Below are 16,689 nucleotides of genomic sequence, written 5' to 3' on the forward strand. Positions count from 1 at the left end.
TTTTTGAGATGGAGGTGCGAGCCACCACACCTGGCCAGAATTTCCTTCCTCCTCAAGGTTGAATAATTTTCCATTGTATGTATATGTATATACATGTACATATACAATGTATATATGTATGTATATATAGTATACATTGTATATATGTATGTATATAGTATACATTGTATATATGTATGTATATATAGTATACATACTATATATGTATGTGTATATATTGTATACATACTATATACGTATATATACAATGGAAAATTATTTTGTCTATTGAGAGATGAATGAACAAATATATATATATAAAAAATCTCTTAATAGACACTTGAGGCTGGGAGCAGTGGCTCACGCTTGTAATCCTCGCACTTTGGGAGGCAGAGGCGGGCAGATCACTTGAGGTCAGGAGTTCAAGACTAGCCTGAACAACACAGTGAAACTTTGTCTCTACTAAAAATACAAAAATTAGCCAGGCATGGTGGTGGGTGCCTGTAATTCCAGCTACTTAGGAGGCTGAAGTAGGAGAATCACTTGAACCTGGGAGGCGGAGGTTGCAGTGAGCCAAGATTGCACCATTGCACCCCAGCCTGGGCTACAAGAGTGAAACTCCTTCTCAAAAAAAAAAAAAAAAAAAAAAAAAAAAAAAAAAAAAAAGACACTTGAGTTGCTTCCACCTTTTGGCTAGTGTGAATACTTATGCTATGAACATGGGGACACAAATATCTCTTCAAGTCCCTGCTTTCAGTTCCTTGGGGCCTATAACCAGAAATAAAATTGCTAGATTATATGGTGATATTGATTTGTTTTGTAATTCAAAAACTAAAAAGCCTTTTTTAAAAAGTGAATGCTCACATAGATTACAATATTCAATAACAAGACAAGGAAGACAGTAGTGAAAATGATGGCTTAAGGGTCACTGCAGTTGTCAAGGGCTGTGAGCTTCCTGGGGGCAGGGGCCAGCCTTGCAGCTTCATACCCCACCCCACCACCCCATGCCTGACACATGCCTGTCTTCTTTAGATGCTCAGTGCTTACACTCAATCCCATTGCCCTAAAGCAATGACTTCACCAGAGTAGCTGGTGACAGAGGCATGTGACAAATCTTCCCAAAGGACACAAAAGGCCTGCGTGGAGACAGTGCCCTGGTGACAGTGGAGGACAGGTCTTGATCACCTGCTCACTCACTGTATGACCTTGGGCCCTTAACTTCTGGGGCCTCAGTCTCCCTGGTTCCATGAAGATTCTGTCCACCTTGCATTGTCACAGAATTACCGGGAAAATTCACCATTTATTCCTTCACCGAAATATTGCATGCCTCCTGGTGCAGGGCTACATCAAATTTGAAAGTAAAAAATTTCATTCAAGAAACACCGCTTGTGTTTTTATGTTTGTGTTATTTGCATAGCATTTTTTCATTATTTTATTTTGTATTCCTTGATTCGTTCTACACTGAAGCGCCTTGTCTCATTCCTTTGTTTTTAACACAAGGGTCTAAGAAGAAAAAAGTGCTCGGAGTTCTTTAAGAGCTTGGAACATGACTTTCTTCTGATGGCCCCATAAACCAGATTATCTCCCATGCCCTACAGGCGAGAACTCCCGGGTCAGGAACTTCTGGGAAACGGTGCATTCTTCTGCTCTCTGAAAAACCTGTCAGCTCTTCTACTCCATAATGGTCATCTCCAGCTGCAAGGAGAAGTTAATGAGGTGTGCGGGACAGTGATGGGAAAAGGTCAGCCTCCACATCACTCCTGACACCACTGCCAAGTGAGGGCCACGAAGGGGAACTGGCCATCGGGTAAGAGAGCTGGACCAGAAAGCAATCTCTATTGCATTAGCTGCTGGTTCTGAATGTGTGGAAAGAGGCCAAGGTCCAGCCCATGGACTGTGACGGAACATTCTTACAACACTGAGAGGTCTGAGCAAAGGCCGGCCAGACGGCAGAGGCACTGCCTCTGTCCAGTGGTGTCTTGGGGGTATTTTTTCCTTACTTTTTGCCTTTCTCTCTCCATCTCTCCCTCCCTCTCTCCCTCTCTCCTTGTCTCTCCCTCTCTCCTTGTCTCTCCCTCTCTCCCTCCCTTTCTCCCTCTCTCCTTCTCTCTCTCTCTCCCTCTCTCTCTCCCTCTCTCCTCTCTCTCTCCCTCCCTTTCTCCCTCTCTCTTTCTCTCTCTCTCTCCCTCTCTCTCTCCCTCTCTCCTCTCTCTCTCCCTCCCTTTCTCCCTCTCTCTCTCCGTTTCACTCTCTCTCCTCTTCTTACCTTCCTTCGTTTCTTTTCTTTCTTCATTTCTTTCTTTTGCTTTCCTTCTCTCCTTCCCTTTTATCCTGCTTTCCTTTTTTTAAAAAAAAAGCTTATTTCATTTCTTTTCTTCATTATCCCCCTTTTCTTTTCTTTCTTTCTGCCTTTCTCTCTCCTCCTATACCTCCAATCAATCTCCCCTTATTATTTTCCAAATTGTAAAAAATTCCTGAGAGGTGTCTGTCTTGTGACCTCTAGGCAAGTTTATCCAAAAATAAAATAGAAATTAGTACTTTTCTATTTTATGCACAAGCCGATATATTGAGGGTACAGGATGAAAATCTTGGATCTTATTTTTTTTATTTTTGAGTCGGAGTTTCGTTCTTGTTGTCCAGGCTGGAGTGCAATGGTGCGGTCTCAGCTCACTGCAACCTCCGCCTCCTGGGTTCAAGTGATTCTCCTGCCTCAGCCACCCAAGTGGCTGGGATTACAGGCACCTGCCACCACATCCAGCTATTATTTTTTTTATTTATTTATTTGGTATTGTTAGCAGAGAGGTGGTTTCACCATTTTGGCCAGGCTGGTCTCGAACTCCTGACCTCAGATGATCCAACCATCTCAGCCTCCCAAAGTAATGAGATTACAGGTGTGAACCACCATGCCTGGCCTTATTTTTATATGTATGTTAACTCCATACTTTTATTCTTGTGTTAGTCTTACAATGAGCATAAAATATTAGTATGGTAGCACATGTAGTAAGTTAATTAATTCATTCATACAAATAGTGGAAACGAGGTGTTCAAACTTTTTTTTTAATTGAGAGGAGTAACTGGGGAAAAATATTTTCACACAAATGCTTTAAAGAAAAGCCCTTTAAAAACTTAGCAACACTTCATTCAACTCATTCCTATGTATAGTCAGTGTCTTTGCAACTCAGAGGGGATTTCTGGGCATGCACTGGGCCTGTATGGTAGGGTGGGTGGAGCACACGAACATCCCAAGAAGTCCGAGTTGATTTCCAGCCACATGTCACTTTTGAACCTCCTTCCCCAGGAAGATCCCTCACTTACAACAGTGTCCCGCACACTTCCTTTTCACTGTCCCCTGCCCTTTCATTTTTCTCGTTCATACATCCTCTTGTTCATACATCCTCTTGACTTGCTGTCTGCCCCTGGCTCTTGCTGGCAGGTGAGCTCTGGGAGGACAGGGGCTTTGTCTGTTTCATTCACGGCTGCATCACCAGTACCCGGAATAGGGCCTGACACAGACACATACTTGTTGAACAAACAAACCAACTTCTGCAAAGGTCCAAGTTACAAACCCAAACAAGGCTTGAGAACTCTGTTACAAACAGAATTTTCTAATTCTGGTGGAATTAGAATTCTACTGTATTTTCTCTCTTCTTTTTTTTTTTTTTTTTTTTTTGAGATGGAGTCTCGCTCTGTCACCCAGGCTGGAGTGCAGTGGCGGGATCTCAGCTCACTGCAAGCTCCGCCTCCCGGGTTCACGCCATTCTCCTGCCTCAGCCTCCCAAGTAGCTGGGACTATAGGTGCCCGCCACCTCGCCCGGCTAGTTTTTTGTATTTTTTAGTAGAGACGGGGTTTCACCGTGTTAGCCAGGATGGTCTCGATCTCCTGACCTCGTGATCCGCCCGTCTCGGCCTCCCAAAGTGCTGGGATTACAGGCGTGAGCCACCGCGCCCGGCCTTTTCTCTCTTCTTAATCATTAGTTTTCTGAAGGCTAATTTCATAGCAATTATGATGCTTAATTACATGGAGTTAAACACTTTTTGGCCGGGCGTAGTGGCTCACGCCTGTAATCCCAACACTTTGGGAGGCCAAGGCGGGCGGATCACGAGGTCAGGAGTTTGAGATCAGCCTGGCCAATGTGGTAAAACCCTGTCTCTACTAAAAATACAAATATTAGCTAGGTGTGGTGGCACTCACGTGTAGTCCAGGCTACTTGGGAGGCTGAAGCAGAAGAATCACTTGAACCCAGGAGGTGGAGGTTGCAGTGAGCCGAGATCGTGCCACAGCATTCCAGCCTGGGTGACAGAGGGAGACTCTGTCTCAAAATAACAAAACAAAACAAAACAGAAACAAAAAAACACTTTCTAACTCCCTGGCCAGATTGAACTCCTTGAGAATAGAAATTGTATTTTTAGGCCAGGCTCAGTGGCTCACACCTATAATCCCAACACTTTGGGAGGCTGAGGCGGGTGTATCACCTGAGATCAGGAGTTTGAGACCAGCCTGTCTAACATGGAGAAACCCTGTCTCTACTAAAAATACAAAATTAGCCAGGCGTGAAGGCACATGCCTGTAATCCCAGCTATTCAGGAGGCTGAGGCAGGAGAATTGCTTGAACCCGGGAGTTGGAGGTTGCGGTGAGTCGAGACCGCGCCATTGCACTCCAGTCTGGGCAACAAGAGCAAAACTCCTTCTCAAAAAAAAAAAAAAAAAAAAAAAAGAGAGAGAGAGAGAAATTGTGTCTTTAACATCTTTAAATCTCCAGTATTTTGCATATAGTAAATTCTGAATGGATGTTTGTTGAATGAATAAATGAATGTAACCTGGACCTTGGACATGCAGAAAGGTAGACACAGAACACAGCAAAAGATGTAGTCGCTTACAGAGCACCTGCGGCATACAGTGCACTGTTCTAAGCACAACTGAGCAACACAGAAGACTTAGAAAGTTTATTTCCTGGCCAGGCATGGTGGCTCATGCCTGTAATTCCAGCACTTTGGGAGGCTGAGGCAGGTGGATCACTTGAGGTCAGGAGTGCAACACCTGCCTGGCCAATATGGTGAAACCCTGTCTCTACTAAAAATATAAAAATTAGCTGGGCATGGTGGCAGGCGCCTGTAATCCCAGCTACTCAGGAGGTTGAAGCAGAAGAATCACTTGAACCCGGGAGGTGGAGGTTGCTGTGAGCCAAGATCGTGCCACTGCACTCCTGCCTGGGCAACAAGAGCAAGACCCCGTCTCAGAAAAAAAAAAAAGCGTATTTCCTGTGCTTTAGGAATTTACAATCCACTTAGGAAAGATACAACAATCATGTAATGCCTCAAGAACAGCTGTAAATGGTTTTAGACTTCCAACAAACACAAAACAATAGGTTAAAATATGGTAAAGTAAGTTCATCAGCTTGTCTGCCAGTACAGTCAGTGAATTACTGTGCCCTATCACCACCTTAAGTCCTGGTGCTAAGGATCTGAGATTGATAAAAATTCAAGCCTGTCCTTGCGCAACTTCTGGTCTAGACACGTGATGAGGTCATTTCCACAACCTGAGCAAAGAGCCAGGACAGAAATCAGCACAGAGGGCACTGGGAACAGAAAGGAAGAATACAAAACCACAAAACCACGTGTTTCTCAACCTCAGCCCCACTGACATTTTTTTTTTTTTTTAATTTTTAAAAATAGAGAAGGGGTCTCACTACGTTGCTCAGGCTGGTCTCGAACTCCTGGGCTCAAGAGATCCTCCTGCCTCAGCCTCTCAAAGTACTAGGATTATAGGCATGAGCCACCTCACTCTGCCCCATGGACATTTTAGACCAGATAATTCTTTGTTGTGGGAGGCTGTCCCATGCACTGTGGTATGTTTAGCCACATCCTTGGCTTCTACCCACTAGATGCCAGTAGCACCGCCCCCTCAGCCATGACAACCAAAAACGTCTCTAGACATTAGGACCAACTACATAATTTGCAAGGCCCAGTGCAAAAAGAAAGTGTGGGACTCTTCATTCATAAAGCAGAGGGAAAGTGCCCCTGAAGATACTCAGATATAAAGCGTTTTCATTCCCTTGGGATAGGCACACTATCAGGGTGAGTGCAAACCCTTGTAGGTGTCTGGTGACCCCACTCCATGACTCAGCACACACACGGAACCCACCAGCTGCCACGTCCCCGCTCTGACCAGCCACTGGGCCATGCATTTGCCCTTCCGAGGGCATGGAAGTCAAACCAGGTCTCCCTTCCCACAACTTGCTGCTCCAACCCATGGCAGATGGACAACCCCCAAGGGCATTACAACCATGGCACAAGGACACCCTTGGTTCAGAGGTGGGTAAAAAGCATGCCCCCCACGTAGCCTATTGCCTAATGCTCCATGGCACTGCCAGCCTGGGTCAGGGATGGCCACTGCCAAGCTCCACCCCGAGATGCCGTGCAACAAAAATACTCTATCTCAACCTCTCTCTGCCCACATGAAGACCCTAAGGACACAGAGGGCAGCAGTGGTTGCTGAGTGGGAGTGGGAAGAGAGAGGCCTGGCCAAGCCAGGGGCATCCGTGGATGGAGAGCTGGGGCCTGAAACCCACGCCGGAAAGGTAAGGAGGCAGTGGGAAGGGCGGACCACATGAACTGAGACTCTAAGCTCCCGGCATATGCCCTATTGTCCCATCAGCTTCACCTACAAAACAGAAAGTAAAAAACTATTAAGAATTGCAAGATGGCGGCCGGGCGCGGTGGCTCACGCCTGTAATCCCAGCACTTTGGGAGGCCGAGGCGGGCGGATCACGAGGTCAGGAGATCGAAACCATCCTGGCCAACACAGTGAAACCCTGTCTCTACTAAAAATACCAAAAAAATTAGCCGGGCGTAGTGGCGGGCGCCTGTGGTCCCAGCTACTTGGGAGGCTGAGGCAGGAGAATGGCGTGAACCTGGGAGGCGGAGCTTGCAGTGAATCAAGATCGCGCCACTGTACTCCAGCCTGGGTTACAGGGCTACAGAGCAAGATTCCGTCTCAAAAAAAAAAAAAAAAAAAAAAGAATTTCAAGATGGCAACTACAGGGCGTTAAACCCCAAGCACACTCATGAAGCTGACCCTACCAGATATTACCAGAGCCCCCTAGGAGTTAAAACCATGCCCAAGTGAGAACCACTGATTGATAATTCAACCTAGGGTCAGGTGGGGCTTCTCAAAGGACTTGAGCTCTCAGCTGATCCCAGAAGGTTACGGGGTGGGGTGGGGGGGATGATTAGAAGGAACAGAGCTAGTCAGGAAAGCTTCCAGCCACTCATGAATTTTAAACCACATTTTCAGGGAAGTTGCAAAGTCTGGTTTGGCTGGAAGGAGCTCTTCCAGGTGGAGGGAGTGGCAGGTGAACAGGTATAGGAATGGAAATTAGCAAGTCGCTATAGGTTTGGCAGGGGAAGTGTGGGGAGAGGATGAATAAGAGAGGGGTCTTTCCACCTTACATGGATTATATCTGAACTTTCCTGTTGCCGCACTGTGGCTTCTGGTGAGTTGCTGAACTTCTAGGCCTCCTCCTGCATGTGGTGTGGGCTGTGACTCACTCTTCCTAAGGCCCTGGTGCGTGAAAGCTGAGGGGCACCCATCAGCAACCTTGAAGAGGCTCCTTCCACGGAGACCCTCATCTCCGCTCTGGTTTCTTTCCCTCTGTGCTGCCCGGCAACACCTTCACTCACCTCCTGTGGGCAAAGGCTCACTGGAGGGTCTCCATCAATGAGATCAATGAGCCTGCTGGTACCGTGTCTCTCTAAGTGTGTCACCTCGGGTAATCATCATCAAATAAGAGCTACTGAAAGCTTATTGACAGCCTCTCTTCTAATTGCTTTATATAGGCATTGACCATTTACTGTTTACAACCTCCCTGTGAGGTAAATGCTATCTCTATCCCCATTTTAAAGGTGGGAACGGTGAGCCCCACAGAGGTTTAGTGAATTGCCCATATACAGTAAGTGAGCTGTGAGTCCAAAATCCGAATCCTGGCAATTTGGCTACAGAGTCTTCATATTGAACCATTTCACTCAGTTTTGTAAAATGGAGATAATAAGAGTAACCTGAGGCCGGGCACAGTGGCTCACATCTGTAATCCGAGCAGTTTGGGAGGCAGAGGCAGGAAGATCACTTGAGGTCGGGAGTTCAAGATCAGCCTGGCTAACATGATGAAACCTTGTCTCTACTAAAAACACAAAAATTAGCCAGGTATGGTGGCACGTGCCTGTAATCCCAGCTACTCAGGAGGCTGAGGCATGAGAATCGCTTGAACCCGGAAGCTGGAGTTTGCAGTGCACCAAGATCATGCCACCGCACTCCAGCCTGGGTGACAGAGTGAGGTTCCATCTCAAAACAAAACAAAACAAAACAAAAAACAAAAACCAGCAACCTCAGATAATTTTAAGGATCAGATGAGATTAGTGTAAATCTTCACACAGTGATATAGGTACATAATAAGTAGTCACTACTATTGTTATTGTCGTTACAAGCATTCTTTAAAAAAAATTAAATAATGGCTCATACGCCATTGAAAACTTTGAGATGCCTCATTGCCTAAGGAGAGAGGATGAGACCCCCCAGGCCTGGCATTCAATGTTTGCTCTTGACCAGCCCTGTCCTTACTTTCCAGTGTCATCGTTAGCAAGATTCCTCCGTGGTCCAGGCAGCCCAACTTGCTCTCCTCCCCCGTCGCCTCATTACCTGCTTTCATGCTGGGCTCAGCTCTTCTTTCTGCTTGAAATGTTCTCTGGCTTCTCCTTGATGTCAACATTCTATGTGCTCTTTAAGGACCCTGAGCCGGCACAGAATTTTGTTGGTTCCCCTATTATTATTGACATTTGCTTCTATTTATTAATTGTGCCAAGGGGGTTTACATGTACTGTCTGGTCTGCCAATTTCTACACTGTCCTCCTTTTTACAGATAAGGAAACTGAAGTTCAGAGTGTCATCTTACCCAAGGTCCCATCTGAAAAGCAGCAGAGACCGATTTCAACCCAGATCAGGCTGACTCCAAGCCCCATGCTGATTCCCTACGGCACCTGCCTCTTGACTGGTACAGAAAGCCAGGGAGAGCTGCATTTGAATCTCAACCCAATCTGAGCAAGAACAAGCTCTGTGCAACTCCAACAGTTTAAGCATCAGTTAGGAACACTAACAATAATAATACTGTCTCATGGGCAGTTATGAAGAGCAAATGAGATGCTTTGTGTAAAGCAATCAGCACAGTGCTATCATGAAGCCTGTTCCACTCTGTCTAGCAATAGAGGTGTGTGTCCATGTCTGTCCCTCCCTCTGGATAACCAACTCCTTTAGAGCAGGAAGTGAATCTGGTTGCTCCAGCAGTGCCAGACACTGACTGCATGCCCAGCACATAGCGGATGCTCCATAAATGTTTGTTGCATTGACTCAGAAGCCCTGCATGGCTCTTCATCCCCAGGCCTGGGAACAGGGCATAGTCATCAGAGCACAAAAGGATACCTCGGTCATCCCTTAGTGTGAGGCTGAGTGGTAACTCTCATGCCCAAGGCACAGGTCATGGACAGCACTCCCGACCAGACACAGTAGGGCAAGTGGAGGCAGAGTCCACCTCGCTCCTGCTCTGCAACCAGGACCTCTAGAATCAGAGAAGACTCGTCGGTGGGGAGAAACAGGATAACATCAAGTGGGCAGAGGTTCTTGACTCACAGATCGAACTCTTTCCTAGAACCCTTACCAGAGAGGAAGGAAAAAGCCTTTGCCTCACTCAAGCATGGCATCGGGGGTAGAAACTGGTTGTCTTACTGTGTCTTCCTCTTAGGCCTGGTCCCTGTTCCTTGGCTGTGCTTTGTGCTGATCTTGTCATTATACAAACCCAATGTCATGGAGAAAACACTGGGTTCTAGATGCAGAAGTCTCAGGTGGTGATTCTGGCGCCTTTTGGGGGTCGTTTTTCCTCTGAGCCTCAGTTTCGTCATCTGTGAAATGTGCGTAGTAATGCCTGCCTTGCCTTCTTTGCAGGACTCTTTTGAAGATCAAATAAAAGAGGAAAGCTCTTTGCACACCATAAAATACTGTACAAATAGCATAGTTCTTTACGTGCCAGGTCTCTCCCTTGACAGGAAAGACTTTCTCTCTCATCCTCTCCCCTCTCTGTCTCCTTTCTCCCTCTCTCTCTGCCTCTTTAAAGCAATCACAAGATTTTTCTGTGTGCTGAGACTTTTCAGGGTGCTTCTGTGTGTGCCCCCATCTGTTTCAGGGCTCGGAAGGTGTCAAAGTGCCACAAACGAGGCACATAACATGGGATCTAGAGGTCCTCTGTCCAAGTCCGGGGTTCCCCTCCTTAACTGTTTGTGGGTCCTTGGGCCAATTCTTACCCTCTTGGAACCTCCATTTCCTCATCATTAAAGCAGGGATGGAGGATATTGCCTACTTCACAGGCCTGTGAGGGAGGAAAAAGGGGAGAGTGGAGCTGGGGCACCTCAATAACACTTATTTAAATATCAATCTGAAAACAGTTTCCAGAAAATTCTATTGCCTTTTTCCTGAAACACTGCAGCCTAGCCACGATCATTTATTCAGTAAATATTTATGGAACACCTGCTGTGTGCTGGGCCTACCATTTACTCCATAAACACTTATGGGGCACCTTCTTTGTGCTAGGCCCACTGCCAATCTCATTTTTCATGGATGTTGTGGTAAAAGAAAGAGGAGTAGATGGTTGCTCTGGAGCGAAGGCTATGGTAGGTGTAGTATTTATTAGTTTAATATCATACTAGGTAGCCAGTTTTTAATTTAATCTTTTACAAGCTACTGGGAATACCCTCTTTCTAAAAAATGACCCAGCAGAAGGATGTGGGTTGTTGAATCAAAATGAGAGAGAAATCTTCTTTACCTTTAGGAGTTTCCCTGGCAACGATCATCTAATAGCAGCATGTCTGGGAAATAAAAGCTCAGAGCCGAAAGGGATTTCTAGAAAGGAATCTGATGGTGGGGACTGGTGGGATCTGGGATCCTCCTGTATCCATTTGTTATTTCCCCAGAGTGCTCCATGCAGAGTAGACACTCGGTAGTGTTTGTTACTGAACTCAGACCAGAAACTCTGTATTTCAAAGGAGGGGAGGGAGGACACGAGGGAGCCTCTGAGCCGTGTGCTGTGATCAAGCAAGTACTCCATGTGTTCCCAGCTCGTGCCAACCCCACACAAGATGTTTTTCTGTGTTACTTCATTTAATTCTTCCAGGAACTTTATAAGGTATGAATTTCATTATTATCACTGTTTACCTTTGGTGATAATATAAGGCTGAAAGAAATTTAGTAACTTGCCCAAAGTTATGGCCACACACTCCCAGAAAGCAGGTGGCCCGTCTGACTCCAGAACTGATTCTCCCAGGGTCCTGTGCTGTATCTCTTGGGAAAGTCATTTATCCTCCCTGAATTTGCTTCCTTATCCCAAAGAGGAAGAAGTGAAAGGGGATGATTTTAAGGCCCCTTTTGGACATGTGGACTTCTAGTGGCATAAGTGCTTTATCCAGGGGTTGACAAACTGTGACACATGGGCCAAATGCAGCCAGCTAATTGTTTTTGTAAATAAGCTTTATTGGAACACAGCCACACATATTCATTTATATATTGTCGATAAGAGCAGAGTTGAATAGTTGTAACAGAGACCGTCTGGCCCATAAAACCTAAAATATTTACTATTTTGCCCTTTATAGAAAAAGTTTGCTGACTCCTGGACTATACTATGCTATAGACCTTAATGATGATTAACTATAATGATGAATAGGAAAAAATCTGGAGGACCAAACATCAACTGTAAACCGTTGAGGGGGATAAGAAGATTATTTACACTGTTTACTTTTTTTTTTTTTTTAGATGGAGTCTTGCTCTGTGGCCCAGGCTGGAGTGCAGTGGCATGATCTTGGCTCACTGCAACCTCTGCCTCCTGAGTTCATACCAGTCTCCTGCCTCAGCCTCCCGAGTAGCTGGGACTACAGGCGCCCGCCACCACACCTGGCTAATTCTGTATTTTTAGTAGAGTTGGGGTTTCACCATGTTAGCCAGGTGGTCTCAATCTCCTGACCTCGTGATCCGCCTGCCTCGGCCTCGCAAAGTGCTGGGATTACAGGCGTGAGCCACCGCGCCCAGCCCTATACTGTTTACATTTTATACTTGGAGTTATTTATTTAATTTACTTTATACTAATTTATAACTTACATATGGCAACATGCACAAATCCCACACATGTAGCCTGGTGATGGATCCACCATCCCAACCAATATATAGAACCTTTTCTAGCACCCCAGAAACCTCTAGCACCATGGATTCGTTTTTCCACTTTTTAACTTTATATAAATGGAATCACACAGTATAGATTCTTTTGTGTCTGGTAAAAGTAGTTATTTATTTATTTAGAGAATGGGGTCTCACTCTGTCACTCAAGCTGAAGTGCAGTGACACAGTCATAGTTCAATGGAACCAACCTCAGACTCCTGAGCTCAAGCGATCCTCCCACCTCAGCCTCCCGAGTAGCTAGGACTATGAGCACGCACTACCATGCCTGGCTACTTTTTTTATTTTTGTAGAGACAGGGTCTCACTATTTTGCCCCAGCTGATCTTGAACTCCTGGGCTTAAGCTATCTTCCCACCTTGGCCTCCCAAAGCACTGGGATCACAGGTGTGTGCCACCACACCTGGCAAGTATTTAGTTTTAACAGTATTGTCCAGAGGCAATCACATGTTCATTTACTCAGTAAGCATTTTCTTGAGCATCTACCATGCATCGGCATCTCTCCAGGCACTGAGGAGTAAGACATGAGAAGATGCCTGCCCCTCATGGGGTTTGCTCTCTGTGGTATATTTTTTCGTGGCTAGTCAAGGCTTCATGTCCACTACTACATAGAGGTCTGGCCTGAGCTCTTGGCCCATCTGCCCAAAGGCCTGCAAGTAGACATCCTAATAATTTAAGACCTTTTAGGAATTTCAAATTATAAAAAAAGTCGGAGGACCTAAATGGTTATCCAAACCAACCGGCCATTTTTCAAAGGTAGAATCAGAGACCCAGAGAAGGTGCTCACCAAAACTCCTGGGGAGATGAATTTCCCAGAAAGGGGTACTGTAGCCAGAAGAAGAACCTCAGGCTCTTTCCAGACCCTGAAGTCTAGAATGTTCTCCAGGTTGCAACACTGCTGTCTAACAAGAAGGCCCCTGACCTCCTGCAGAACAGCTTAGGATGGTATTTATGTTTTACTCTAGAGATGATTTTATTTTGAGGCCTTCTAGATACTCTGTGAACCAATCAGAAAGCCTGGGAGAGTGGAGTGGCAGGGGGTGGAAATGACCAGAATCTCTTCTGTAAACAAAGAAGTGCAACCGTGAAAAGTAGGGGAAAGACTGCATGTACAAATCAGAAAAATATCACTTGCGCTGCTAAGTTCCAGGGGAGATGAGTTCACAGAAACCACACGTGCCAATCTGTGGAATGACCAGCATGGTGCCCAGAACGCCTTCATAGAGTGATGAATCAACTAGATTTCAACTTATTTTATACCAGGGATTGCACCTCCCATAAAAAAAAGAAAAAAACCTTGGGATATGAACTGCAAATTCATCTAGTTTGAGTAGACAAAACTGATATGGTCTCTTCAAATTCAGTAGCTCTCAAAAACATGCTGGGACTATAAGAGCCTAAAGACATCAGTTGCCTCAGTTCTCAGCGTGTTTTCAAGATGTGTCTTTTCTTTCTAAATACGTGAGAGCCCACCATATTCTAGGAATCTGTAGTTGCTAACTCACCTAATCTTCACACAGGCGCAGTAGAGTGTCATTATCATTTTGCACATAAGGAAACTAAAGATCAGAAAGATAATGTAACATGCCCGAAGTCACACAGCAGGTGAAGCAGATCTTGGGTTCAAGTTTAGTTCTGTTTGACTACTCCAAAGCCTGCCCACTATTCTCTGCTGGGTATCCTCCACCTCTCCCCCCTTAGAATCCTCCTTTCAACTTCTCATCTCTCAGAACAATGACAGCTAGAGACCTTCTCCTTTCATCCTAAAGTCCTGCTCAAAAGTTCTGAGCCCCAATCTCAACCCTTCCTTTAATTTGCTGAGGTGGCTACAAGCAACCTGAGACTCTCCCATATCTTATTTTTCCATCTTTAAAATAGGGTTATTATATCAGTCCATCATCACTTTATTCTGTGTGAAGCATAAACAGATGTTATTTCAATCCTACTCCGTCTTCCTCTATTTGGGGGAAGTTTAACTGAAGAGTTTTATAGGATAGCTCACTTAGCATTTGTGACCTGCATTCTGAAAGACTATCTGCTGGTCTACTTTACACATCTCTTTCTAAATTTCCATATGAAGGGATTGGTGAAACTGTTTGAAGATCTACAGTACAGAATAATTACTTGATGAGCACTTACATCGCACAAAGTGGTATATTACAAGGTAGGTCTAGGAAGGAGCATTACAGGAAGTTGCTGGATGTGAATAGCCAGATTACCTGGAAAACATACCTGACACTCATAGGAAATGTGTCGTACCCTCTGTGTGAAATTTCCTGCACTTTCACGCAGTTACCTGGGGTATGGGGAAGAATGGGTTTGCTGACACCTGAATTCTGAGAGAGAATGAGACTTGGGAATCAGATGGGGCACACAGCAGCTGGAACTGCCAATCAAAGTTTTGTTGTTACAACAGAAATGATTGCTGTTTTTTCAATGGGTTTTTCCAGCTTAACACAGAAACTGATCTTCATTACACTTGATGCTTCTATCCTGATAGCGAGTGAGAGACAGAAAAAGAAATTGTTCTCCAGGACCATTTACTCTGAACACTTCATTATCCTTCTTGAGGCAAGCTGGACAGGTAGAGAATGTTCTTCCAGTGGGCAGAATTATGAGAGGCAAAGATTTGCCACCTATTACAACAAACTAGAGGGGAAAAAAAGGTGAAATGAAAAGCCAACATTTTTATGAAGTTATGACTCCCTCTGGCAACCTGAGGAGTAACGGGCTTCTGGAGGCTGAAGGATGGAGATGTTCCTGAATTTGGGGTTTGCTTGTCTCAGGCAAAGAGGGACTGAGATCAGTGTAAACCTTCCCCAGGCTCCATGCACTTAACCATCCCTTCTTTCTGGCTCTCAGCACAAGTGGCCCAGGCACCTGTAGCAGACCCTGTATTTAAGAGGCATCCTAGCTCCTTAATAGCCTGACTTGATAAATTACACCATCAGCCCTCGCACACCTAAGAGAATAGATCCTGCCCCTAGGCAGATGAGAGCTGCTAGACCCTTCCTCCTCCTGCTGAAATTCCTCTCTATCCCTAACCTAACCTTACTTCCTCCTAGTTATCTTTCAAGGGTGGGAGAGGAAGGAAAATGTGCTTAGAAACTCTTTTGCAATGTTTCTGCTGATTCTGAAACCTTAGTCCTCCAATCCCTCCAACCCCAGCACTGTATCACCAATTCTGAAAACCCTAAGTTTCCAGAGAAACTCAATTTTACTACTACTGGGAACTGGCTTCCCATCTTCCCAGACCAGAAAGTGTTGAACTTTATTATTAGACCAAGAGGTTGCACAAGTGGTCTCACTCAATATACACCCCCCCAAATAAAAGGTATCAGTGGTATCCCCTTTTTGCAGATGAGGAAACTGAGGCTCCCAGAAGGGAAGCGTTATGCTTCTCCCCAGAAGCCTTAGGTCTGTGTATGGTGGAAGCAAAGAATTCCCTTCCCCTGTTCTTCTACAGGTCAGGTCCTAGCTTGCAGGTTTGGGCGCAGCCCTCCCCTCCTGCCGGTCTCCCGGGGAGAAGCAGGTGAAACTCCAATAGTGCTGCCAGGCCTATGGCTTCCTACCTGGCCCAGGCCAGACTGGAAAAAAACAAAACAAAACAAAACAAAAAACTTCTTTCCCTCAATAGCTCTGTCGACACCTTCTCTACTAGGAGTGCAAGATTCCTGCCACTGCTGCAGTGACCTCGTCTGCAGAGCTCGTCCCCTGCCCAGGGAACCACAGATGTTCTGGAACTGCGAATAAACCAGAAATGAGTGAGCCGGGGGGACACTCGGCTGCAAGTGTCCATCCAGCTGCAGGTCAAGCTTTGCTTTCACTGCCTCACCATCCTAGTGCCTCACCATTCTGCCTCACCATCCTCCCCCAAGGCGAAGACGCCTTGACATCGGGTTTAAACAGGAGAGTGAGGAGCCCCAGGGGTCCAGCTCCCCAGTGGCGTTGTCAGGCTGGGCGCCGGTGCAGCCCGGCTGCTGGGGGAGCTTCACTTTGGCTACTCCCTCTGCCCATAAAGTAGTCTGTTTCCAAGAGTCCTCCTGGACTCCTTCACCCTCGTCTACGCTCTCTGGCGGGCAGTTCTGCAAACCCAAACCGCCAGACCGGGCCAGGGAGGTTCTGGGGCCTGGAGAGCAGTAACCAAAGTGGAAATAAATGGAGTCCCTCCAGGGCGCGCGCACCCCACCTAAGGCGGCCTCACCTCCCCGCTGGCCTCGGCGCCCCTTCCTAAGTGGTCAGTTTCTCTTCCGCCCTGCGGGCTCTCCTGGCCCACCACCTGCGTCGGCTGGGACGCATCCAGGGTCTCTACTCTTCGTTTCCTCCTGCGTCCCCTTCTTCCACGAGCACCCCAGCTTCCTCCGGCTCTCACCTGAACGCCGAAGCGTAGTGTCTTCTCTCTGGACTAAAGCGGAACTGAGAACCGGTGGAAAAGCCCCGCGCCTAGGC

General features: G+C 46.2%; 1 long non-coding RNA gene across 1 annotated transcript; it reads right to left on the bottom strand.

Annotated features, from left to right (window-relative positions):
- Positions 1-1,539: 1,539 nt before the first annotated feature.
- Positions 1,540-16,658, bottom strand: LOC135967643 (uncharacterized). Its single transcript, XR_010581782.2, has 3 exons — positions 16,613-16,658; positions 2,246-2,318; positions 1,540-1,674 (listed from the first exon to the last, which is right to left on the bottom strand). It is a non-coding gene; the product is annotated as an uncharacterized lncRNA (long non-coding RNA).
- Between the last annotated feature and the right edge of the window lie 31 nt (positions 16,659-16,689).

This window comes from Macaca fascicularis, chromosome 16 (genome assembly GCF_037993035.2).
Source record: "Macaca fascicularis isolate 582-1 chromosome 16, T2T-MFA8v1.1".
Classification (NCBI taxonomy): domain Eukaryota; kingdom Metazoa; phylum Chordata; class Mammalia; order Primates; family Cercopithecidae; genus Macaca; species Macaca fascicularis.